This window comes from Pogona vitticeps, chromosome 2, assembly GCF_051106095.1.
Source record: "Pogona vitticeps strain Pit_001003342236 chromosome 2, PviZW2.1, whole genome shotgun sequence".
NCBI lineage: Eukaryota > Metazoa > Chordata > Lepidosauria > Squamata > Agamidae > Pogona > Pogona vitticeps.
The window spans coordinates 195,968,328-195,994,702 of NC_135784.1; the positions used below are offsets into that span (position 1 = coordinate 195,968,328).

The 26,375-nt window shown below is 43.0% G+C and overlaps 1 long non-coding RNA gene across 1 annotated transcript; it reads left to right on the top strand.

The window, feature by feature from the left end:
- Positions 1-5,105: 5,105 nt before the first annotated feature.
- Positions 5,106-13,463, top strand: LOC144586483 (uncharacterized). The gene is made up of 2 exons (XR_013541331.1): positions 5,106-5,160; positions 13,315-13,463. It is a non-coding gene; the product is annotated as an uncharacterized LOC144586483 (long non-coding RNA).
- Positions 13,464-26,375: the final 12,912 nt, after the last annotated feature.

Genomic DNA, 26,375 nt, shown 5'->3' on the forward strand with positions numbered 1-26,375 from the left:
ACCTATATCTAGCTATCAAATCACGTGCCAAACCAGGGTGGCACCTCATATATTTCACTTCCACTTTTCCTCAGGATAAATATTCCCAAACCATCCCCTCCCCTCCCCTCCCCTGCCCCAGCTCATTGCTTTTTGTTTCACTATACTGTAGTAAAGGATGAGTTGAACAGCACAGCTTGGAGAATTTACTTTTTGGATTACACCATTCAGAATTCCTCATACAGAAACGTAACTAACCATGATGGCTGAGATTCTAAAAGTGTGGTCCAAAAAAAGTAACACTGTCAATCTCTCCTAACTAATAAATACATCTCTCCTCCTCCTCCTCCTCCTCCTCCTCCCCATGCACATTTACTGAGGTATAAGACCCATTTAACTTAGTAGAACATACATCTGCACCTTAGTAAGCCGTTCAAAGAGCCATATGATATTCCCAAGACAAACATATGTACAATAAGATAATTGAAAAGCACGCTATAATTTTCTTGCCATTGTTTGAAACCTCCTTCTAACAATGTTAAATTCATATACGTAAATGACAAGCACAATAAGGTTAACTAACAATAACAATAAGCAGTTGTTTCTAATGATATCTCCTCCTCTTTTGTTTTTCCTAACTCTCCCCAAGTAAACTAAGCTGTTTTTGTTTAATTTAAAGCATAAAATCTGGGATAGCTGATGGTCCAAATGGGCACGTACATATGTATGTACATATGTATGTCTCTTCCCCCACCCCCTTACTATCTCTGCATCCCAGTATATGAAAGATGCTTTAGATAGATCAACCACTATATTTTAAATGAATGTTTATAGTATACGTCTGTGGCATTCAGCTCTGCTCTCACCTGTCCGTCACAGCTGGGCAGGGGAACCTCAGCCAATGAGAGGACGGAGGGTGGTGCAGAAGTGGGAGGAGCTGGGTTATATAAGGTGTGTGATGTGTGAGAGGAGAGCAGATCAGTTTGCAAGATGAGTGATTAGAAAGGTTGATAGAGAGTGAGAAAGAGTCTGTCAGTGTGGGAAAAGTCTGTGTCAGCTAGTGTCTGAGAAACAGTGATTGACTAATTGATTTAAACCTGTGATTTACTCCTTTTATTTTGTGAAATCAATAAACTCTTAGAGGCCTGGATTGGTAGAGGCTTGAGAGTGGCCTGCTACAACGTCCAACAATCTAGACACAGTAATTTCATCTAGTATGTATTTGTTCTGTTACCTGAAAACAGTTTTTCTGTCTTAATTAAATTTAAGGCACTGAGGGTCCTTTGTTATGGATGACTACCTATCTCCTTCTGGTGATGTCCACGTGTATAGCTGTCTGCTTGGTTGCCTGAATCATGTATTTACAGTAAATAGATAGTTGGCTTCACAGCATTTTATGAGTTGTTCTCCTGCTTCAACTTTGTCCCCTAGACCAACTTTTCCAACAACACTTGGTTCTGCTTAGTTCCCTACTTTTATGTTGCAGCCATCTATGATTATAAGCGTGTCTTGTTTTGCTGCATGATCAATTTCCTCTTGGGATGCATGCTTAAGAGTTCTCAGTTTCATGAAAACAACATATACAGTGGTGCCTCGCATATCGAGCGCACTGTTTAACGATGAATCCGCATAGTGATGCGGATTTTGCAATCGCTAATGTGATCGCATACCAATGTTTTATTGCATTGCGATGGGGGAACAGCTGTTCGGCGGTTCCAAAATGGCCACCGGAACACCCAAAATGGCCACTGGAACACCCAAAATGGCCACCGAAACACCCAAAATGGCTGCCAGAACACCCAAAATGGCCGCCGGAACATGGGGAAACATCGCGGAACAGTGAGTTTGGGGCCCATTTGGAATGCATTAAACGAAGTTTAATGCGTTCCAATGGGCTTTTCCGTTCCGTTTAGCGATGTTTCCCCATAGCGAAGGTTAATCCAGAACAGATTAACCTTGCTATGCGAGGCACCACTGTATACTACATTTAAGATCAAAGTTAGACTCTTATGTCCTTTCACCATATGCACAACATAACTTGGGACCAAGAGAGTTGGCAGGCCATCTTGATTTATTTAAGCTAGCTTGTATGTTAAGAACATGAATAGACACACTCTTGTACATCCCAAGAACAGCAGAGGTGTTCTTATTTGGGATTAGATAAGTGTCTTTTGTGTTAGCTACACCCAAGTTGTGAAACTATCCACTTAGAGGAGCTTCTCTCTCTTTTTTTAAAAAAATGAGAACAGAAAAGACTTTCTGTTTAAAAAAAGATATTTGGCCTGTAAAACTCTATTGTATTTTTCCTCAGCTATGCGTTATTTATATTACTTATATTATCAAGAAACAAAACAAAAGCAAAAAGAAGTACGTAAATAAAATAAAGAAGTTGCACCTTAAATGTTGCACCCTAAAGACTAATTGCTTTAGTGTGCCACAATGTATCTTCCTTCCTTCCTTCCTTCCTTCCTTCCTTCCTTCCTTCCTTCCTTCCTTCCTTCCTTCCTTCCTTCCTTCCTTCTTCTGCCTTTGCTCTATATTTTCTTCACATGCTTGCACAGACTAACATGGCTACTGCTTCAAAAATGATATTTTTAACAGTGAGGTGCCTTTGATGCCTGATTGGAAAGACAGGATAAAAGCAAAACATCTATGTTGCATTTAGTGGAAATACTAAAACTATCTTAGGGCGTCATAGGTAAGCCCCACCCCTTTTCTGAGAGGGTGCAGCTGAGACTACAGATACTTGTGGAACAATAAACCAGGGGTCAAAGGGTGAAGCTGAGGCTGGAGTCAGAACTATGACTTAAAGGAGGATGAACTAGAGGTTTCTTCTTTCTTCTATCTTTGTCCATGTCAGAAACACCACTATATAATTAATAAATATAACAGGGTTTGTTTGGTCTCTTGGTGCAACATCAAGAATGTTTTGGGCAGCTAGCATCAAATCTTCCATAGTACATGTCAAGGGGTGTAGCATAGACTGACATAAGTGTAATGTTGTCTGTTCTTCTCCACAATCCCCCTTTTCTTAGGTTCACTTTGGTTCTGCCAACTCCTATTAACTGATATAATATGATTATGCTAACCTGAAGAAGTGGGATTCCTCCATGAAAGCTTGCAATTCACTTCATTTTTAGTGGTCCAATCAAAGCCACCACTCACTCATACATTTGTGTAATCTTGGGCACCACACAGCCTTTGCCTTTTCCAGTTCATTGATTTTCAGATCATTAGAGCTGAGGGTCAGGGATGAAGCTAGGGGTATAACTGAAGTAGACAGAAGTACAGCTTAGAACTATTTATTTATTTACTTTATTAAAAAAAAAACAGGTTCCAGAATCCCGTCAACAGTGGGGATTCTGGGAATTAGAATTTTAAAAGTAACTGCTCCAAGTCTTGGAAGAGACTTTTTCTGTTTCAAACGCTTCAGCCCTATGTGATCTCTCCCTGATGGATTTTGACTTCTGGTGAGGCTGAGGGGATACTGAACCCAAACATGGATATGCTAGTTCCATTATAAGGAATTCAAAGGACTCTTGTCACTTAGTGTTGTCATTACAGTTAATAGAAGAGGGAATGCAATGACTTCCAAAATTATACTAACAAAATAACTGTGAAGACATGCACCCATCCTCAAACTAGTCCTAGAATTAGAAGAAATTTTACTTCTTTACATATAGATTCAGGAGCTACTCTGCTATATTAATTATGAATTGTTGATGGTGAATCTTAACCCCCTGGAGTTTTAATAACATTCAAAATGACTCTCTCAAGGCAATCATTTTCTGTCTTCTTAGTTTCAGGTGATACATGTCATATCATGTAGGGACATCTTACAGAGCCAAACGTTGTATGTAGGAACATGCTATACAGCCAAAGCTTGTCAATATTATTTTGGGGGGCTATAAGTACCAGAAACTGGCTTGCTATGCTCAGCGGCCATATTGACTGGAAAATTCTGAGAATTTTAATAGGGGGAAAAAATCTCTGAGCTCCATGCAATTATGGCTATTCAGATTACATAGGACATGTCAGGACTAGTCTCTGCCCTATGTGAATGGAAAGGTCAGCCCTAATATTTTTCTTGCAGTTGCAAGAATTTGTTATAAAACAAGAAGCCTGGCTTGCAAGATTTTTGAGGTATGTATACAGTTTACATTAATTGCCATTTGACTGGCAAACAACTTTATTGGTGTGAAATTCAGGGTGGTTCCTCACATGACTAATTCTCCTGCATTAAGATGCCCTATAATGCTCTGCTTCTGTTAGTATGTGTGTCATGTGTGTGTCCCATAATACCAAATCTAATCCCACCCACCACCTATATCGATTAGCAATATCTGGAGATAATCATACCATCTTATCATCATCATATTAGAACTGCAGAGTTGGAAGGGACCCTATGGATCATCTAGTCCTTACAGGGTTGTTTAAAGATGACGAAGATAATATAAAGTCCTTTGAATGGCAGAAGGTACAGAGTGTATACAGGTAAGGGAAATAAATGTGCAATCACCATTGTATTACAAGAATTAAGCAGATTTGCAGGATCTTGAATTAAAGTATGACCAACAAAGAAGCATTAAGGCAATTAAGCAACAAGAAATAATCCAACTCGTACAATGCAGAAACCCAGAATGCTGCAGATTCTTTAAAGCTACCACATTCAAAGTTCATACAGCCATGAGTGACCTTCTTTAGCAAGAGAAGAACAAAACTCCAGGAAGTGTTTAAGAATGGAGCCATTTAGATGCAATGAAGAATTACTGCCTTTTTAAAAAGCAGGGTAAAGGGAAGCTAGCAGTAAGTGTGTAACAGCAAATGTTCCCTTATGGCCCTTGCTATAAAACTATTTAACAACCTCATCTAATAATCAATCACGTTTTAAAATCACGAGTCCTAGTGTGATCTTTCCAGAGTACCTCTGTGATCCATCATGAGCTCCAGGCAGAGTACAAATGACCTTTCAATATGAGATGAGACCATCAAGAATGACTATGACAGGAACGGAAGAAACGGAATCAGAAGCAGAAAATTGCTCTCACGGTATTACTAACACATCTAATTTGAGCACATCCTGGCTCAATCAAATGCCGGCAGGAAGAGGAAAAGAAACCCTACAAGGTCGGTCCGGCTCAAGATGGTGAGGGGTGCTTGCCTAGACCTAGGCTGTGTCTGGTAAGGGGACTCACAGGGCTGTTCAAATGGGCCGGGCCGGGAGATACAGGCACTGCTGTTTTGTAGTACTCCACTTTGACAGCCAACAAAGCAAGCAGTCCTCCTGGTATGCGTATTTCTTTGTCGGTCGCCTAGGCAACGAGACCTGCTGGTAGTCTTCCCCCTCCTCATCTGCCTGGTTAATGGTTTTTCAATCAACCCTAACTACCCATAAATACTTTGGAGGGAACTGGTCAGATTACTCCAGGAATTCAGGTGTAATTTAGAAATCCTGCCCTTCCAGGCCTAAGGAATGGGTTAACACTCTCTTTAAGTCTAAACCAGCTGCCATTAGCAGACAGAAGGAAAGCCACATCAAGAATGTTTCCTTCTAGCAAAAAAAGGTGAAGAAGGAACCCAGACTCGGACTGGTTTCACAGGAAGTGGTTTGATTGACACTTTATCCCAACCCTGAAGGGCAGGATTAAATAGAAGACTGCATGCTGTTGCTGCTATTCTAGTTTCCTCAGATATTCAAGTTTTTCTTTTCACCATTATGGCCATTTGCTGCTACTGGACAAAGATTCTGTTTGATCTATTCCTGCTTAAAACATGTTCAGGCCTGTTTCCTACATTATGACTTAGATCTTCGAAACTCACACAACTTGACTTGCTTTACCTCAACCGATGTTGAAAGTCATCTCCAGACTCCAGATGTGACAGAACAGAAATTTCTTAAGACTCTCTTATCTTGATAGATAAAGAAACAGTGGGCTTCACACTGGAGCTTTGGGTTGCAGCAAGAAAAGCATTGCCTTTTCAGAACGTAGTGCTTCTTACAGACTTTATTGCACACAGCAAAACTGGGGGTCTTTTCCGGTAAAATTGGGCACCCAATGAGCTCTTACATCTTTAGAGAGCATGCAGAGTGCTTTGCTCTGACATCAAGCCTCCCCCTCCCAGCTCTTTGCAACATAACGCCCAATGGAAAAACATGTTTTGTGTTTGCTTCTTTCCTTTCAAGTATGCAAAGAAAATGATCTGCCTTTTTAGTGAGGCAAAAAGAAGTCCCCAACGTGGATTTTGGAATGGCTTCCCTTGCATCAAGCACTTATGTGCCCTAATCTCATAAGGCAAAGAGCTCTTAAGGAACATGGTAAGGAGGTTCGAGAGAGAGGGATCCTAGCTCTATTTCTTAGAAGGCATGGCTCAACTATTCTATCTTCTTCTTCTGATCTTAACAGATGGTGATTATATTGCCCTTTTTACTTCTAAGCATTGCCAGTGCATAATGAAAGGCTCACGTTTAAAAATTACAACTTGAGTCCTAAAAATCTGCAGGTAGCAGTATATTTTTGCTAAATCACTGATTCTTCTTCGTGGCCTCTGTGAATACACACATATGGGTTTAGTCTGCGCCTGCGCTGACATTCTCGGAGCATTCCAGAGCTAAAAGTAACAATTTTATGGTATGATCCCCCATGAGGCACAAGCTCCTCCCACCCAAGATTCCCCTCAGTTCCTTTTTTCCGCCGTGCTGTAAAGTTCTACAGAGCATAGAGCTATTTCCACAGGGGTTTTTCCCCTTAGCTTATTGATCAATTCCCTCTAAATTGGATTCTTTCCCTTCTCAAGTATCTAATCTATGATCCCCCGTGAGTTGTTTTCTTTTTTGCTTGCCAGCTACTTGGCTTACCCCCCTCCCCCCCACACACACTTCAACTGTTTGCTTCTTTCTCCTTTCCCGCCTTTTTCGGCCTACTCATTTTGACTCTCAGGCACATTAATGATTTTCTGCCTGAGTAAGCTACATCTTACCCAGATAGGTGCAGGCCGCAGTAGGGAACCCGACAATACCAAGGAGTCCTTAAAATCTAAGTCTACATCAACAGAGGAATCCTCGCCAGAGGCTAGCAAATTTGCCTCTGAGGAGACGACGTGCCAGCTCTACCTGCACAGACTTCGGATCGCCTGATAGCCTCTCTGCTCCAACTGGCCATTCAGTGACTGCGCTACCGTCCAGTCCGGCCATGGCCCTTTTAGCCCTACATGAGGGCGGGCATTTGACGTTCCTGAGTTGGAGCTTAAGTCTCTCTATCTCATGAGGAGAGGAGAGTGAAAAGGAGGCATGTCTCACCACACCCTCTCTCTGAACAACCATGAGAGAGACTGGTGAATCATCGATGGATGATTGTTTCAAGGGGCTTGTTCAAGGGACCCTGCAGGAGTTAGGGCTCTGTCGCCCTGTCCCTTAGAGAAGAAGGGCCTCCTGTTGCCCCGGTCACCTTCCCTGACTGTCAGTGATTCCTCCTGACATGGGAAGCGCCTCTGTGTGTGAGTGCCGCACACCAACCCTCCTTCGTGCGCCTGCTCATGTAGCTGCGACTTCTGGAGGGAACTGCACGCCAAGGCTGCAGATGTGCCTGAGACATAAGGTAAGGCCTGGGTTTCCCTTTGGGGATACAATGGGCCCCTTCAGCTCCTGCTGCTAGCCCTGCATGTCAGTGCTTTGCCTGTCTGGGGTAAAGCCCTTGGGTGTTTGGTTTATTGGGCCTGATTTATCAGAGGCCTTGTTCACGTGGCTGCTATTTCCAAAACCAAGTGCCGAGGCGAAAGCTTTCTGGCAGCATTTGACAGCCCTAGTTTGCCTCTGGAAGGGGGGGCTGCAACTCCCACCACTAGCCCTGCTAGTCGGTGATATTCCTGCCTGGGGTAGCACCTGCAGGTGGCTATTAATCTCTTTATCAATGGGCTGGCTCACAAAGTAGCCTGCAGCCCTGTCTCAGGTGCCAGTGCCCGCATAGGCTCATAGGGAAAGGACTCACAAGGGTCCACCCGAGAACCCTGCCGCTGTCAGGTAAGTCTGGAGAATTTTCCTCAGGTAGGTCCTGTCACGCTGACAAGGTTGCGTAGGACCAGTCCCTTTTGTTTGGGATAGGAGCTATGAGCTCTTGGCCACCATCACCATCCCGCTCTACCTGGCGTTGTTCTGACCCATTGGCTATGGAGTGCTTTATGCCTCCACTTAGGCTTCACAGGTGTAGTGCTCCCTCGAACTCGGTAGCACAATGTTCGCAGCTTTCACCGAACCTGCTGTTAATCCATTCGGCCTTCTCCATTCTATGACTGTTGAGCCTGTGCTTGGTCAGGCTCGTGCTAGGTCAGTCTTCTCCCCTGTTCATCAGGAGGGTTTTCCTTATTCAGGATTGGGACTTACATGAGTCACGGGGGGGGTGGAAGAGTTTCCAACCAATCTTCCTATACCCCTCTTGGTTGTCGCAGATGGTCGCACTCTTTTACTGTTAACAGATGAGGAGTTCTTTAATTGGCGTTGTTACTTGTTTTGGGGTGCCATGTAGCCATTTACTCCTCTGCCATGAGGGATTATCACCACTTATGGAGTTTGGTGGTGCCAACCCTGTGGGTAGCTCCTGTGCACCCTTACAATTCAGGCCTCCCACATCACTAGGAGGCACTGTTGCAGGTGCATCACGAGTGCACTGCTGCTCAATATGTCTGAAAACCAGTGTCTAAGCAACTGACAGGTTAGGACCTGCCATTTGTTGGTGTATGGCTTTTTAGCCAGAAAAAAAAAGTTGTTATTCTTTATAACCTGCTCAGGCTCTAGAAGGCGACACAGTCATTGCGCTGTAACATCTGCAAGAGCCTGAAGATGTTCCCATACGCCTACAGCATTCCGGGAACATTAAAAGCCTCAACCCCAAAGTTACCAGCCGCCGCCCCTAGACATGTGGGAGGCAGTGCCTTGACCGGCAGAACTGCAGATAGGACTGCAAAACTGAGCGGTCTTTTTACTTCTCTGTTGTTGACTAATCAATCTGTTTGACTCATTTCTATTATAGCTACCAGCTTTGCCACGATCTTCGATTTATGTTGAATCCATTAGGATCGACCTCAACATGGAGAAGATTTTTGTTCTTGTTTTTTCTCTACCATATCTACACTTCGGCAGGAAAAGATACTTTCCAAATTCCAATCCATCTCGTGTCGAGGCCCATTATGATCAAGTACGACCGGTCCCGGCTTCGAATTGACTATCTGCCAATTCTGGGCATAAGCTCGGATCTCACTCCTTGAACAAATCTCCATCCAATATGATGTGATCCATTATCATCCTCTGTCACCTTCAGTGTGCTTCTTTTCATTTGCACAGGTCACTTCTCGGTTCACCGCATCCCGTCGATTGGGAATGTAGGAACCGCCTTTTCCAGACCCGGCCATCACTTAGCTGAGCACTTACACTTCAATCACTTCTGCTCCATGTGGCCAACTATCAATCACGATAGGCGCCTACCTAGAGCAATTATGGTCTAAGATTCTACCTCACTTGGAATCCATTAAAACAGCTTAGAAATTCTCACTCTGAGACCATGACTCTAGCAAAGCAACACAGGATTGCTGCTAGACATGCAAAGAGCTTCAGCTGCTGTCGCATCCTTAGTATCTATAGAAGGCTCGCCTAGTCAGGATCCACTGGCTCATCAAGAAGGCAAAGGACAGAATTGAATGTCTTCCATTACATGGTACCAGTCTCTTCAGTCTTAGACTGGTGACACTAGAAAAAATTTTCACACAGAATAGGAAAACAGCTAAATTATATACGGGCCAACAGCCCTTTCGTCCTTCTTTCGGTTCTACCCATAGTCCATTCAACTATATCTGGAGTTTCAGCCTCCCAGACATTTCGGTTCATAAAAAATGTCACCTCATCTCTCAAGGTTACATTATATAATTGTCTTTGTTCCTCTTTGAGTAACGTTAGACTTACTCTTTTGTCTATATCCTCCAGGAAGAGACCTCTGCCTCCTGAACAAACATGCCATATTCCAAGTTCCTACATCTGGCTTATGCAATGGCTTCTACTTCTGTGCTATTATATACATAGAAAGGACAGAGGCATTCGTCCCGTCCTTGGTCTCAGAAATCTTTTCATGTGTATTCTACCGTAGGTTTCAGATTCCACCCTCAACACTATTATCTAATCAGTAATTCCTAAGGTTTCACTACCATTTGATTTTTCACCATCTGCAAGGTCTTTCAGATGGTACAGGGCATCAGTTTGATAATAACCTTCCCCTGCAAAATATGGACATCTACCTGTACTGGTACTATGGCGTATATTTTTCTTTTAAAAAAAAAAATACTAGCAAACATCTCCCCAGATTTATGACCTCCACGGCTTCACTGCTAAAGCAATACAGACTCAGCCTCGAACCACTCCAATAGTGGTATTTTTTGCTGTTTGACCAAGTAGAGGATCCCTAATCCAAGTAACTACAAGTTCGGTTCTGTCACCGTTGGGAAGTACCGACCTTCGATGTATTCACTGGGGTCCGTACGCCGACTACAGGTTTTATTGCTCCTGTGCAGGTGCGGATGGAAACACTGTCGGGGACATTTTCATATGGCAGTGGACAGGGAATCTGCCATAACTCTTCCCTCCGATACCTTTTATTCTATGGATTTTCCATCACCATAATTCCTAATCAAACATGATCCAAATACCTCTTTGATGACCAAGGTAGTTCTAGTTCGCCTGTCTCAGATCGATATAGACAGGCACATGTGAGTTCCCTCTGGTGACTTACCTCCTATCTTTGGAGGGAAGGATGGTCTACCATCCGCATCTATTGGCCATGAACTTGCCAACCTGGAAAATACTCCCACTTTGGCATCAGTGCTCAATCGAGCTCGAAAACCATAAACTCGATGTTGATTTGTAAATAAATGAAATCTTTATTAAATATAATGAAACAAAGAACTACCTTACCAACTTTCTTTGAAACTGTTGCCTACTTGGCTTTCTATTTATGCTTTAAAATATTATATATCTGCTACTGCTGCCCATTAATCAGATGATTCTGGTACGTAGGACTTTTGTCTCATTCTAGGGTCAAACATCTTTTCACAGGACTCAGTACCACCTGTCCTCCATGTAAACGCATTTTTCCTCAATGGTCTATAGATCATTCTAAATTCACTCATGTGCCCGCCGTTCGAGCCCATTTTCTCTTCAAATGCGAAATTACTTACTTTGAACAGCCTTCCTAGTGGCTGTCATATCTGCCAAGGGAACATGGGAAATAGCTGGATTGTGATTCGATCCACCTTTTATTCAATTTTCCTGATAAAGTGACTTCCTACCTTAATGTCTCATTTTTGACTTATTCGACTAGTTTTCATGTTTATCTGTGCTTCATCTTACCATCATTCTTCAGATCACCATCATCTCCTCTAGAGCACATGCTCCACAATAATTATGTAAGACGCTCACCAGCATTTTGTCTGGACACTGCCAGAGCTTCTAAACAGATGACAGGCTCTTTTTATGCTTTCATTCTTTTAATTTCGAAAGTCCAGTTTCATCCTATCCATCTCTAGATCGATGGTCCACACTGTATCTATGGCTTACCAGTGGTCAGACGAGTCACCGTCTAATCAGCTTTAGCCTCGCTCCATGGAGTGCTGTCTACCTTGGCTGCATCCAGAGTAGAATCGAGATTCTTGACATTACCGTGCAGCAATATGATCCATGCCATCTACCTTTGTGGGGCACTACTGGCTACATGTAGGTATACGCAGTAACACTGGATTTGGCAGAAATGTGTTGGCATCCTTCCTACCGTGACGTCCCACCTGCCAATAAGTAAGCTTGCCAGTCACCCATATGTGTGTATTCACAGAGGCCACGAAGAAGAAAGAAAGGTTACTTACTTGTAACCATGGTTCTTCGAGTGGACCTCTGTGAATTCACACTACCCGCCCATCCTCCCCTCTGTCCGTCACGGGTATCCTATTGTTGTATAACTCTCGTGCCCGGTGGACAAATTGCAGGAACTGAGGGGAATCTTGGGTGGGAGGAGCTTGTGCCTCATGGGGGATCATACCATAAAATTGTTACTTTTAGCTCTGGAATGCTCCGAGAATGTCAGCGCAGGCGCAGACTAAACCCATATGTGTGAATTCACAGAGGTCCACTCGAAGAACCATGGTTACAAGTAAGTAACCTTTCTTTTTTTTATATATTCCAGGAACAAAATAAGCAGCAATTGTCAATTGTTTTAAATTAGTAGCCAAAGATTTTGTAGTGACTCCAGGTACTGACATTAGTTAGGGGTAGAAGATGACCTGATCTTGCTTCCACATTCTTTTAATTTCTTGCCTTAATGTGTTAGTACTTTGCAATATTACTTCTGGGGTGGCTTTGTTGAAGGAACTCCAACTTATATGAGCTATGATTTTCCTTGCTGTTTATCCAGAAGTATAATACCAAGCTTATTACTATCAACAATTTTTTTTTCTGCGATAACTTCTTTATCTTAGTATAGTACTGAGTTTCCATTTTCTGAAACTGGAGGGGCTGGAATTTATAATAATGAGGAAAAGATGTGAGTGGTCCATTAGTTTTAGCTAACTGCTGAAAAATTATATTTGCAACTAGGTCATGTCTGCATATATAATCAGTTCATTGTATCAGGGCCTCAAGCTATGATACGATTAATTGTTTCTTTGGATTTGTGAGATGCCCTACATGTATCACTTACACCTTGCTTCCCAATTATTTTCTGATAGTATCTAGTGCACATAACTTGGATTGTGCAAAAGAACCCCTCAGTTTCAGCCTGAAGTTTCACCCAGTTTAAATCACAAATTTACAGGAGAATTACAATTAGAAGACAGTGATGCAAACTCAGTGATAGGCAGGGCAACTGCAGAATAAAATTCTCATCAGAAAGCATCCTTCTTAAATGTTTTGGATTTCCTAGTAATGCATCTGTATTTACAAGGACTCTCTGCATTAATGTGGCAACTGATTTAAACCTCTGTGCCTGCCTCGAATTTAGGTGTTCTGTTGTGATACGCTTGTATGTCTGCATTTTAGTTTTGAATGAGAAACTAGCTGGACTCCAACTCCATCTGTAGTCAATGTCTAGAGTATCAGGATAACAGTAATCAGGAGTGATTACTATCTAGACTCGCTTTTCCATTCTAAACAGAAAACCAACTGAGAATGCAAGTCCAGAAGAATGGTGAAATCCTGAAAAAGCCTCAAGTTTCCTATAGCTGGTGTCTAAACTAATGTTCTCCAGCAGCATAGCAGTAGCTTGAAGGCACTGTAATATAATTCCTACCTATACTGTACTGTCTTTGCAGATAATGCCTGGGATTGAGTGAAGTCCACATTTTCGTTTGTCAAGTGCATCGTGTTTCATGGACCTGATTATGTACTGCAAACCCAAAACTATCATTGGGGTTTAAAGATTAATGAGAGAGCTTTACAAATAAATTCAAATGATCTGTGAGAGACACCCATGTGTTTTTTTTTTCTTCCATGTCGCTATAGTTGATCAGTTTTTGCAAATATTACAGAAATAGCCTACTAAAGGCAATCACATGCAATGATCCTTCCTTCAACGTGGTGTTACACTGCTGTTGTAATATTTAGTGGGGCTGGAACAGGGAGAAGAAATCGTGGGCCCTATGGCATAATTCATCTTCTTGTTGAATTGGAGGAAAATATTTGCAAATATAAAATGATTAAGTTTATAAAAAGGACAGTGTTGCTGAAGAAGATTCTTTGTGGTTTCTCAAAAGGTTAATGACCGTCTCATGGATCTTTCAGGCCAGAATCCTGGCTTATTTTTATGCACGCTAAAGAGCATTTATGGAATCTGCCATGGAAAATTTCACGTGATTGCTGAGGTGAGAGATGCGTGCTGGATACACAGTGTGGTTCCTGACTAGGCATGCACCTAGCAACTGACCAGTTTGCCACACTGGCTTCCATATTTCCTTTTCTGTGTCCATAAAAAAATAAAAGAGGATGCTGGCCTTGAACTTCTCCAGGAGCATCAATGAGCACATAAATAGAGGTGATGATCTGGCAGAAACTCAAAAGAAACAGAGACAGCCAGCAGAAAGCAAGGTCCAAAATCCATATTGAGTCCCCACCTTTAGCAGGCCAACAGAAAAGATATGGAGAAGTGTGAAGGTGTTTGGAAAGTGTTTCCTCTTCCTCTTAATCTTGTTGTCTGCCTGGTATCTCAGGATGTAACAGAGCAGGACTGCAGACAAACAAATGTTCTTATTCCATTGAAAAAGTAACACATTTACAGCCATTATTGTTATAAGCAAAGGAGTAAATTTGTTCCAACTCATTACTGCAGAATATAACTCATTCCTAAGTAAGTTGCTAAAACTGAGTTACTTCCTGGTTCAGATGGTTTTATGGTTTGTCATTTACTATACACATGTATATGGTTCAAATATAATGTAGAAAGAGCTTTTTTTTGTCATTATAACATGTTCCCTGCATCATTTTGTGGTCTTCTCTTGAACCATTGCAAACATTTCCATTCTTGGGATTTGTTATTTACCTGTTTCCTATTGCACAGGATGTCACAGAGCTACCATCTGGCTGATTTGAAAGTGTTTGTTTTTATGGCCTTACCAGTTGTTGGTTTGCAGGCTGTTGAGGATGATTGGGTCTGTTTATTTTGTCTATGTTGTTTTTCTTCTCCCCGTGGTGCCAAGAGAAAGCCTAGGAAGCAGGCACTTAAAAGTGCATGAATGTTAAGGTCAGGACAGCTCCGTCCTTTAAGAGGAGGACCACACACTAACCTTTCTCTTAATGGGTTTAACCCTTTCCCCCAATGGAAAACTCAGTTATTAAAAGGGAACCATGAAGTGCACATTTCCATAGGTAAATTCCTGCACTTCAGTCTCAGTGGCACCAAAACACAACCATCTATTTGTAGTTTTAAAATTCCAATCCTGCCCTAACAGCTCTGTTGGGTGCCAAAGCAGTTCAATATCCTCTTGGCCAAGGAGATCTGTGATGCTGGAGAAGTTTCCCTTCTATCTTTCATCAGTATGTTGCCTGATGCCCTTCCTGCGCCTCTAATCCCAGCTGTCTCCTTCTTTCAGGCTGCCTGCTTCCCATGTAACTTGCCTGTTTTTCACATGTCCAAGACTAGCTATTTCTTCAGATATCCGGACCAAATAGATCAAGAACAAGATTTGGAATGGAGCCCCTTGGATACAAACTGGGGATCTGTACCGTTTGTTTGTATCACAAAAGGCACAATATGTGTACAAATTTGGAAAGCCGCTGTAAATGCATTTGTATGATGAATTTCAGTACTTGGTATTGAGGATTGGTCAGACTTTAAGGGAGAGGTCTGTGCCATGTATTTGAGGCTCTAGAAAAAGAAAAAGAAATAAATGAAAGGGAAGGGAAGGGAAAAGAAGCCGGTATTCTGAATGTCTGCCACTCCATCAGATGGTTTATAAGACTGGGCTTCTGTTTATTATGTGAGATGTTCTCAAAAATAAAGGACTGATGCTTGGCCAGTGGCTGATCATCCATCTGTTATAGCCAAAGGAAGAGGCATTTCCGTTAGTAACTCAATTATTGGTTTAGATCATACATGCTGCCATGTAATTAGCAGCTGGAGTCTTGGAGCTAGGCTACAGATGGCCTGCAACTGTTTCCTGATCTCATATAAAATCACATTATTAACACTTCCAGATCTCTATTTAGGAAAGCTCCGAGTCACTCCCATGCAAATGATTTTTGTTCTGGACCCCATCATATCTGATGTAATAACAACAGGCAGAAAAGAGAGATTTTACAATCAAGCATTCCATCATTTTTCATTATATCTTTTTTTTAATATTAGGTGAATATAGACACATTTGGGGGTTTCTGGCAGACATATTAATTTTGTGGTGTCCTTGAATGCCCATTTCCAGGAGATCTTGCTGTCTCCTCTATTTTGGAAAAATTTTCACTGGAATGCTAAAATATAAATATGAATGTTATAAAATATATAAAGATATATCTAATCAATATGATTTTGAAGGAGGAGCAGGAGATGATGAAGAAGAAATAAAATAAAATAAACTTAACTGTACAACAGGGGCAAAAACTCCTAAAATCCTTATTTAAGGCTTATTGGATAGAACTTCAGAAACATATCACAACGGTGTGATTTCCCCCAAGATAAGTGAATGTGATGTTCCTATTAGGATGAGTTTGTTGTTTAGTCACTTAGACATGTCCGACTGTTCGTGACCCCATGGACCAGAGCACGCCAGGCCCTCCTGTCTTCCACTGCCTCCCGGAGTTGGGTCAGATTCATGTTGGTAGCTTCAATGACACTGTCCAACCATCTCATCCTCTGTCATCCCCTTCTCCTCTTGCCTTCACACTTTCCCAACATCAGGGTCTTTTCCAGAGAGTCTTCTCTTCTCATGAGATGGCCAAAGTATTCGAGCCTCAGCTTCAGGATCTGTCCTTCCAGTGAGCACTCAGGGTTGATTGGGATGAGTACAGAGTGTTAACTTTTGAGATCTTGGGATTCTCTTGCAGTGGAAATAAAACCTCCTCCCACTTAAACCTTGGAATCTCGCTTTTTAAAAAGTAATATATTATATAACAAGTTGCAATTCCCATGGTAACTCATTATCTTCAGTAACTTTATACTTGCTGCTATTCCACTGCTTTTTTATTCCACTAGTAGTAGTAGTAAGAAAAGACCACGTCCCTCAAGGCAAAGCCCTGACAAAAGTTTGGTGAAGAGCCTGTAAGTTGATCCCTTTGTTGCCTCAAGTATAATCAAGAAGTCCATTCTGCCTTCTTGTTAGTCTGATTGCACAAGCTATGGTCACCTCTGGCCTCATATTTGCTTGAACCCCAAATTTTATACCATCTTTGCCTTTTGGGGACGTGGTGGCACTGTGGGCTAAACCGCAGAAGCCTCTGTGCTGCAAGGTCAGAAGACCAGCAGTTGTAAGATCGAATCCACATGATGGAGTGAGGTCCCATCGCTTTGTCCCAGCTCCTCGCCAACCTAGCAGTTCGAAAGCATGTAAATGCGAGTAGATAAATAGGTAACACCTCGGTGGGAAGGTAAAATGGTGTTCCCTAGTCACACTGGCCATGTGGCAATGGAAACTGTCTTTGGACAAGCGCTGGCTCTACGGCTTGAAAACAGGATGAGCACCACCCCCTAGAGTCGGATATGACTGGACTAAAAAAAATGTCAAGGGGAACCTTTACCTTTACCTACAGTATTGCCTTTTGAAGAGTTCTGTAGAACTCGAAAGCTTGCCTCATGTGTAACTTCTTAGTGATCCAGTAAAGGTATTGCTTAATTAGAAGTTATAGAAAATCTAGAAACCTGACAGGAGAGTAAACCATGAGAAACATTACATAAATTCTATTGTAGTATTATAATTTTAAAAATATAAATAATCTGCCTAGGAAACACCAAAACCAGTTGAAGGATTATGTGTGAAATGGTCTACATTTAGTGAAGGGCTGATCTTCTCAGCTTTTTTTCTGCTTCGTAATTACATCACCACCCTCCAACTTTCCAAGAGACACCTCATTGGCATTCCCTTCAATTACTGAGCCAGCGCAGCCTGCAGAGATGCTGTTTACTCAAACCCTTGCGTAGAAGGCTTGGATCTTTTTTAACTGTGACTGCAGGGCTTCTGGATAACTTGGGGAAAGAAGCTGGTGGTGGCTGCTACCAACCAGAGAGAATAGCACAACCATCACTTCCTGGACCTCCAGCCACAAAACAGCTCTATGTGGAGCCAGCTGGCATCACAGTTGTTAAGAAAAAAAAACCAGAAACACAAAAACTAAGCTGTTTTGCCAGATAAAACGCCATCTATCTATCTATCTATCTATCTATCTATCTATCTATCTATCTATCTATCTATCTATCTATCTATCTATCTATCTATCTATCTTTCTTTCTTTCTTTCTTTCTTTCTTTCTTTCTTTCTTTCTTTCTTTCTTTCTTTTTCTTTCTTTCTTTCTTTCTTTCTTTCTTTCTTTCTTTCTTTCTTTCTTTCTTAGTGTCCCATAGTGCATAGCACTCTCTGGGCAGTTTGCATCTAGAAATTCAATAAAATAAAACCCCAAACAAAACAAACATACAATTTATATCAACAAATAATTCATCCCCTGCTACTAGCAAACCCAACTCTAAATAAAATAAACATTTAAAGATCTTAAAATTCCAGGTCAACATTAGTAAAAAACTGCTGTAAAAAGTTCTGAAGGGTCACTCCACCCACCCCCCACCCCCAATTTCAATGGGCGTGGAGTGACTCTGCCAGGAACCTAATGGGCTCGCTTTGGATATCTGGGCAGGTGGCAGAGTGCCAGTCTGTAGCCTTCCTGTCTCTCCCCCCTCTGCCCAAACCCAACACCCTTCCAGGAATTGTTCCTTCCCCTACTTCCTCACCACAGAATTCTTGCTGTTTGGAGCAAATGGGACCTGCAGCCTGACAGCTTCTCCAGAGGACCACAGCCTGCCCAGTCCTGTTCTCTAGCATCTTAGAAACAACCAGTATGGTTCCTTCCAGCTCCTCCTCACCGCCAATAGGACTACAACCCCCATCCTCCCTAGGAGGTACAGGCAAAGAACAATGGGGGAGTGTAGTCCAAGGCACCTGGAAGTTTTCCAGTTCAGGAATCCAGGCCTTACTTTGCTTGCTTTTCAAGCTGACTGGAGCCTAGGGGGTGGGAGGAGACCCTACCCTCCACCCTGCACATGAGGAGATATAACAGCCCCACCAGGTAGGCTGCCATAGAAACAGGGCACCGAAGATGTCATCCCCTCACCTCTCTCTTCTGCTTCAGTCCCCTCCCTCCCTCCCTCCCTCCCTCCCTCCTCCTCCTCCTCCTCCTCCTCCTCCGGATCTTCCACAGACAGTACCCCTCCTCCTCATTGTACATGGTGCTCGCAAGACTGCATGTGGTCTGAAAAGCCAATAAGCTGGATCCTTCTGGCTGAGGTACCAGTCACAACATGGAGGCCTTCATGATCAGGGCACTGACTTGCCTGTGTTGAAGAGCCACTGCAGGTCACGAAGGGGCATAGAGAGGGGCTGCATATCGAATCCCAACCCTTTTCAGGGAAGGCAGTGCACCACAGCAGGCCTCTGACACATTTGCCATGGCCACCTTTACCCTTTCCTGCTCAGGAGCTCGGCCTGGACCCAAACACTGACCATCTGCAATAGGGCTGAGGAAAATCCGGCCCACTGGCCTTCCACATGCAGCTAAACTGGAGCCCTACCCACAGCCCTATCCACTGTATTCAGGGATTTGCAGCCAAAACACCTCTGGAGAGCCATATATTCCACCATGTCATTCTGCCTTTCCATTTTCTCCCTGTGAGAGAGATTTTATGTAATAGTCTGCCAGTCGTCGTCTTCTGGGTAAAGACAATCGGTAACCAGAGGACATGGGCATGCTTGGGAGGGCATGCTCTGTTGCAGGGGTTCCCTATGGCTGTCTCCTCTCATGTCTCCCCTACCTCTAATACTTTGTCTGTGTCCTTCTTGTGCTGTTTTGAACCATTACCATCTCACAAGCGAAAGCTAAGTCTGAACTCCTGTTGGATCCCAGTGGCTTGAATACTACTGGTGTTCACAAAGGGTTTGTGAGCTTGACTACAGCTAAGGCACCGGGGTGCTCCTTGGTCGCACAGTTGGGTGTGTGGAGGCTCAGGCTGAACCCACCCACCCCAATCACAAAACAGAGGGATGCGTGCCAGAATCCTCTTGGTTAGCTGTGCTGGCATACATTTAGTGGTATAAACTTCAGTGGCAAGTTACCACTGGTTAATGAGTTGTTGTTGTGCACCAACTCACAAGGCAAATGCAACGTGTGATACTGTAATTTGTTAATTAGTGACAATTTGCCACTGCATTTAGTGTATGGTGTAACTAACCAACAAGATTCTGGCCACACTTGGGTCCTTAGGTCTTACGATGGCATCATGGGGTCGGCTGATACTACTTGCACATTGCAGAAAAGAGTTTGAGAGAAGGCTGTAATTTTTATGAGGCTTGCTTCAAGCAATCTAGCAAATTTAAAGCGGAGGTGAGTTTTGAATCATGGCCTTCCAGCATACATTTTGATTTTACACCAGCTCTTCCATCATGCAAACATCAATTCAGATTACATTCTGAAACATATACAAAGGGAGTGTGTCTCCCAGTCCGAGAGTATTTCTAGAATTTACAGCCAGGCACTGATTTGATTTAAGCTACAGCACTAGAACGGAAACTGCATTTCCACCCTTAGGAGATAGATTCTACTTGAATCAGGAAGGGCTTACAAGCAAATGTATGATGCACTCAGTCTGAGAGGTCTGACCCAAGCCCATGGCCGTGAATCAGGATGACAATTACAAACTGCCTACATTTCTGTGCCTTAATTCAAGGGATCTATTGGCATTTTATCATATAAATCTTTGCCAAACCTGACAATTCATTTCCCCTGGACTTCTTCCTTGATTGGCTTCCTGGCAGCAGCAATATAACAGACAGCTCTCTGGATTTCCTGCCTGCAAGGAAATGAATTGCCCTTTGGGAGAGTCCTACCAGGGTGTCCTTTTGCATAAGCAAATATATTTTCTTGAGGCTTTTGGATGAAACTTGGAAGTAACTAGTTATAAACAACATAAACTATAGTGAGTTACTTTTCGACAACAAGAGCATTATTAAATCAGCTTTAGACATTGTAGTAGACATTGTCTAGAGGGGCGGGGTAAAAATCGAATAAATAAATAAATAAATAAATAAATTTATATAAATCAGCAGGTCATTTTCTTTTTTTAAAAGTGTAAATAATGCTTTTATTCATGACTTTTTAAAAAGTTATTTTATTGACTCTAAAATACACAAAATCCACAAAATAAACAAATTAAAAAATTAGTACATACACACATACACAAAATGCTCCTTCCACCAGGACCTTTTGAAAACATACTGCATTTATTTCATTTATGATGTCCCATTCCCCTTCCAAAACTGCATATTCATGACTTTTCAGGGCTTTTGAATTGCATTCTTCACATTTTGTGTCATTTTCTTATCAGTCCTAAACCGTTAGGCTAAACATTAATGAAAATGTAACAACTAAGATAATGAAGGACACGGAGAATTAATGAAAGATGTGCAACATTATCAGTAACAAATTACTTTGTTAGGTTACGACAAGCTTTGTAACTGAGTTTTAAAAGCTCTGTATTTAGTAAAATAAAGAAGATGGTTTAGGGCTGTAATGTGCAATAGTAATTAAGCACTTTTTTTGTTGATGAAGGTGTACCCAACTGAACAGCTTTTTTTGTGGCACTTCAGCCTTCATAGAGACAAAGTGGAATTGCTTTTCCTTTGAACTAATTGCCACCCGAACGCCAGAGAAAGCACCCCATGAACCTTCTGCTTCCTTTGCTGCTTAAGTTTATAGCTTTATGAGCAGGCTGACCTTTCTAAGGCCTTGTCGCAGCTGGACTGTGAAGCTGTTGCTGGCTAGGTACCCAAGGGAATTCCTCATAAAATCCCAGGGGTGAACACTGGGACCTGTTCTGTGCTTCATGAAGAAGGCTGTGGCGGAAATAATCAGTCTACCTTCAGAGAGCAGGTGGATGTTTGCCTGCAGGTAGCACCCTGACAAATGTTCCCTCCCGATAAATAACTGCATGTTACAAACTAGCATATCTGATTGGTTTGATAAGGGGTTTGCAAGGATGTATTCATCTAGTACTTTTAGATGATTGCCTTCCTATTTGCTGCTGCTTTCCTGGAAATGCTCCTTCTCCCTCTTCCAAAGACACCACAGAGTTCTTCAGCGATTCCTGCCTTTTATAAAACGTTCTATCAAATCCCCTGCTTTAAGGATCAGATCAGTTCTGCTTCATATCCTTTTGGAATCATCTGCTCTGAGGTCTGTTGCAAGCGTGAGAATGTTTCTCAGGAAGGGTTAAAGATTTCTGCAAAGAAAAAATCCAGCCGATCCAGTACTGGGCAAGCCTATGCGACACTATAAGTCACATGTAAAATCACATGATGAATTGTGTCCAAACTGGCAAAACATGCACACCATTTGGGATATCAAATCACACTGCCTCATGTGATTTGTATTGCTCACAAATATGAGACTGTTGGGCTGTATATGTATACATGTCTGTATTTCCAAGTTCCAGAGCAGAACAAGATTTTTAATGGAGTATAATTTCCCATTATAGCATAGCGGATAGAGAGATGGACTAAGACTCCAAAGGCCTGAGTTCCAATCCCTGCTGGACAATGAAAACTCATGGGGGGGGCTTGGAACTGGTGAAACCACTGATTAACTACAGTATCTCACTTTACTCTGAAAGCCCTGTTAGGGCCACTATAAGTTAGTTCCTACTTGACACATAATTTTGCAACAATGAATGGATCAACATAAACAGAGGTTATTGTCTGGTAGTGTGTATGAAATGTATGCAATTCTAGAAAAGGATATGGACTAATATTGTATTATATTATATTTGAAGTCTACTTTTAATACAGTTATGTCTTCCAAATCAATTCTGGCCGCCACCGCCACCCCCCAAAAAAGTTCAGTGGTGTAAACTGCAGTGGCAAGTGCACCAACTCACAAGGCTAATACAATGAGAGATACATGGAATAATTTGTTAATTAGTGACAACAGAGAAAAATCAAACAAAATCAGGAGCAGATAGTGTGGCAACATGATGTTAAAAAAGCACTTGTACGAGTCAGGACCAAGCTAATATTTTCTTACAGGTAAACAAAACTGAAATAAAACAAAACACAGATAGGTAATCCATGTGCAGAGATAAAAGTGAAAGATCTGTTAACACCTTTTGTATCAATATATCAAAAGCAAGATAAGCTCTTTCTCCAGAATCATCATCCTTCAGGCTGTAATATCCATCCAGTCTCTCTCCTTGCTTTTGACTATTATCTTGCAGCTTGGGGATATTTTCTATTTCTTTTAGAAGAAATAGAAAATGGGAAGACAAATGGGTCAGAAGATTTAAGGATACCTTCCTTTTCTCAGCCCATCCTTCTTAAAATAATCATGCATGGCCAGTTTGAAAATACATTTTAAAGAGAGGCTTGCATGTTTAACTAATTCATGTGTCAGTCACTGTCTTGTTTATGAGAAGCTGCCACATGCTATTGTGTTGGCTTTATAGTTCCAGATATCTACCCTGAAAGACCATTTAATGGAGTGGAATGTAACATTCAGTGTGTTTATAGTGGGTAGAATTGCAGACTCGGCCTCAAGAGATGTCGGTTCAAATCCCACTTGGCCATAGGAACTCATCAGGTGGAACTGTTAACTATGTGGGGGATGGACCATGCCTCAGGACTGAATCACCTAGAGTCCCAGACAGTACCTCTTCTGTTTCTGGTTGCCGCCAACACCACCCTAGATTACCTTGAAAAGCTTATTTGGGTGGCCATAAATTGGGTTTGAGTTGGTGATTTATAATACTGTACATACACTGCACTTTTAAGTTCAATTAAAGTTGCAAATAACTCACTTGTTAAAAAGCAATAGAACTTCTACAAAGAAATTAAGCATCAGGCCCGGCTCATTCAGCTGTGTTGTTAAACTGCTTTGAAAAGTACACTGTTGCTCCTCATGTGGCCTAGAGCTCAAAGGGATCCCTTTTGAGGCTGGTTCCTGAACCTACCCCAGACTTGTGCATTCAAGAACAAGATTCTTGAAACGATGAAAAAGAATTCTAGGCATACGATCAAACAAACCTACACATTGTAATATCAGTTTCAACTTGAGAACTGAACACACATGGAACTTTCTCCCACTGAAATAAATGGGACTTAAAAGCACTCTGGGTGGGCTGGGTAGTTCCCGTTGTGTTATCTTGAAAGCAGTTAAGTCACAGCAATTGCCGCAGACATTTTCTGATATTTTAACCAACATGACATGTCCTGAAGAAAATCTGGAAGTGCGTTCATTTCAAGCTGGGACCTTCAGCGGGTTCATCTTTCTTATAAATGTGTCAGCGAAGTGTACTGACATTCCCACACCCGCCTCCCTTTACTTTCTCTGCACTCTGTAATTAGTAGGTGCGGAAAGGAAACTCCTTGCTCTGTGAAATTTCAGTACAAATCCCCACGGTAATTACTATTTATGCTGTACAAGAGAGTAACATGTCACTCCTGCAATCCACATGACTTTCTCATCTGTAACTGTTACACATCAGCTTGAACTTTCTCAGTGCCTGAACAGAGCTGATGTGGCACCCTCAGGGAGAAAAACAACCCCAGCTAATGACAGAAGCTGTAGAACAGGTGTTAAAAATCTCTTCACGTGTTCTGAAATTATTAGTATGAAGGCTCAGCCTCCTAGTCATCTTTCTTGGAAGATGACTATGAGGGCTGTAGAGTTGCTGAAGCAACATGGGTCCTTGAACTCCGGCTGAATTGATCACCATCATCTTAGAATTATCAAACTCCCAACCTGGTCTTGTAATTATTTTTTTAAGCCTGCCTATTTCGGTGGGACAGATCCAAGCAGCTCCTGGCTGTTTTCCATCTGTGATAATGTTCTACCAACAGAGATGCCAAGTCAAGAAGGCACACCCTTTCAAGATATCTGCCTCCCTAGAAAGCTCAATTTACATGGACTTTGTGGGTTCACCAGACCTCTCCTTCCCAAAAGTGGCCCAGCATTTATACTGTACTGGCATGAAGGAACCAAATCAAATGTCCTTGAAAATGTGAGGTATCTTTGTTACATTCAGTAACTGTGAATTAAACTATCTTATCCAAAAACTTTTTTTGGCAGAAGCCAACAGTATATGTTGATACTGTCTCGGGTTCAAATCATGGCTGATCTTTGTTCCGACATCCAGTGAAAGGTCCCTAAGATTCCTGGCATTTAAACAGACTTCCTTGTAGCTTGCATTTTGTGAAGCTGTTCCCCCACCCCCACCCCATACACACACCTTAGTTAAGCAGGGGGGTGAAGCGATCAGGGCCAGGGCATGCAGGGGTGGGAGTTCACACTGTTCCTTTCAGCAACTCCAGTCCTGATGCTGTGCCTGCCCTTGGGAAGGAAGGAGCTTCCCTTGGCATCCGCTCTGGAAAGATGCTGGAAAGCAACCAAATTTCCAAGAAAGAAATGCAGCTGAACAGAGCAATCTCTCCCTTGTCATTTATGACCGATGAGAGAATGGCATGAGACCTGGGGGGGAAAAAACTGTCAGAAAGGTCGCTAGAAATGCTTATAACGTTTTCTAGCAATTTAAGAGCAATAAGAAAAAAATAGCCACGGCGCAGTGTGACTTTGCAACTCCTAATTACTTGCCTTTTCAAATTTGACCCGTTTTATCCTCACCACCCAGAAGTAACTAGTTATAGCCGACTGCGTTACTGTAACTAGTTTCTTCACAGCTCCGAACAAGTCCCGCTCAACTCAACTCAGCGGGCCTTACTTCCGAATAAACCTGCGTAGGATGGTGCAGTCATCCTGAGCATCCTTGACCAAACACATTTAAAGCCGTTCGACGGGGTGGGTGGAAGTTACTTCCGAACAGAACATGGTTATTTATTTCGGGGGATATTCATAACCCCCCCCCACACACACACACCTTCGAACCAAAGCATTCCCATCGGCGCGCACCTCTCACGGGCCCGGTGTTTGCGGGAAGAGGAGGGGGGGAAGCAAGACATGGGGGGGGAGGCCCGGCGGAGGCGATGCCGTTAGGTTTCACCTGGCAAGCGAGGCGAGGGGGGGGAAGGCGCGGCTTCCCAACGGCTCTTGCACACACACACACACACACACACACCCTGGCCTGAGCTTTCTGCCTGGGCTTCGTAACAAAAGAAAGCGAGCGAGCGTGTGCTGAGACGCGCCTGACGCAGAGCCGGCCTTGGCGTCGGCGGCTGGCGCCGAATGACACCGAGAGGCAGGAAGCGGGGCCGTGTTTCAAATGCTGGCTTGTTTCCCCTCCCCCTCCTTCGCCAAAGCCCAAGCAAGAGAGAGAGAGAGCGAGAGAGCGGCCCGCGAGCTCGACTTCTCCTTTTTTTTTAATGAATGAACGCGCGCAGAAGCGCGAGCGGGGGGAGGGGAGGGGTTGGAGCTGGTGGCGTCGTTTGCATGTTTCCCCCCCTCCCTCTTGTGACGTCGTCGTCGTCGTCGTCAGGCTTCGCCGCGTTCCATTCACGGCGAGGGAAAAAAGGAAGAATGGGGGCCCTGCGGGGCCGGGAGGGAGAAGAAGAGGAAGCGGCGGCGGCGGCGGGGGGGGGGGGAGCGGAGAGAGAGAGCGCGAGCGTGTAGGGGGCGGGGCGAGGGAGTAAAAGGGCTCCTCCCACGCGCCCCGCGCTCGCTGGCCGCGCCGCAGCCGGCGCCACCA